The sequence below is a fragment of the Eutrema salsugineum genome, unplaced genomic scaffold, assembly GCF_000478725.1.
Source record: "Eutrema salsugineum unplaced genomic scaffold, Eutsalg1_0 scaffold_23, whole genome shotgun sequence".
Classification (NCBI taxonomy): Eukaryota; Viridiplantae; Streptophyta; class Magnoliopsida; order Brassicales; family Brassicaceae; genus Eutrema; species Eutrema salsugineum.
Window position 1 is genome coordinate 1696143 of NW_006256805.1, and position 1324 is coordinate 1697466.

A 1324-nucleotide genomic window follows, 5' to 3' on the forward strand; every position below is an offset into this window, starting at 1 on the left:
ATTTTGGATCAGAATATGACTTTTCTAAACAGAGTCCCAGTTTTCTGATTTTCATAGGAGAGTTTTGGTGTAACTAAAAGAATAAGAAAACAAGTAAGTTATGCATCTCCTTCCATATATAGGGAGTCTCTACTTCCTATTTGTAAGATCAGAACTCCCGCTTGTCAATATAATTCCATTTTGGATCAGAATATGACTTTTCTTAAACAGAGTCTCAGTTTTCTGACTTTTATGAGAGAGTTTTAGTGTAGCTAAAGGAATAAGAAAACAAGTAAAGTGATGCATCTCCTTTCACATTGAGGAGTCTTTACTTCTTATATGTAAGCTCATAACTCCCTCTTGTCAATACAGTGCCATTTTGGATTAGAATATGATTTTTCTTAAACAGAGCCCAGATTTCTGTTTTTCATAGAGAGTTTAAGTGTAGCTAAAGGAATAAGAAAACAAGTAAATGATGCATCTCCTTCCACATTTAGGAGTCTTTACTTCTTAGTTGTAAGCTCAGAACTCCCTCTTGTCAATATAGCGCTATTTTTTATCTGAATATGACCTTTCTTAAACAGAGTCCCAGTTTTCTGATTTTCATAGGAGAGTTTAAGTGTAGCTAAAGGAATAAGAAAACTAGTAAATGATGCATCTCCTCCCACATTTAGCAGTCTCTACTACTTAGTTGTAAGCTCAGAACTCCCTCTTGTCAACATAGTGCCATTTTTTTTATCCGAATCTGACTTTTCTTAGACAGAGTCCCCAGTTTTCTGATTTTTATAGGAGAGTTTTAGTGTAGCTAAAGGAATAAGAAAACAAGTAAATTGATGCATCTCCTTCTATATTTAGGAGTCTGTACTTCCTATTTGTAAGATCAGAACTCCCTCTTGTCAGTATAGTTCCACTTTGGATCAGAATATGAATTTTCTTAAACAGAGTCTCAGTTTTCTGATTTTCATAGGAGAGTTTAAGTGTAGCTAAAGAATAAGAAAACAAGTAAATGATGCACCTCCTTCCACATTTAGCAGTCTCTACTTCTTAGTTGTAAGCTCAGAACTCCCTCTTGTCAACATAGTGCCATTTTTTTTATCCGAATCTGACTTTTCTTAGATAGAGTCCCGGTTTTCTGATTTTTATAGGAGAGTTTTAGTGTAGCTAAAGGAATAAGAAAACAATTAAATTGATGCATCTCCTTCCACATTTAGGAGTCTCTACTTCTTATTTGTAAGCTCATAACTCCCTCTTGTCAATATAGTACCATTTTGGATCAGAATATGACTTTTCTTAAACAGAGTCACAGTTTTCTGATTTTCGTAGGAGAGTTTTTGTGTAGGTAAAG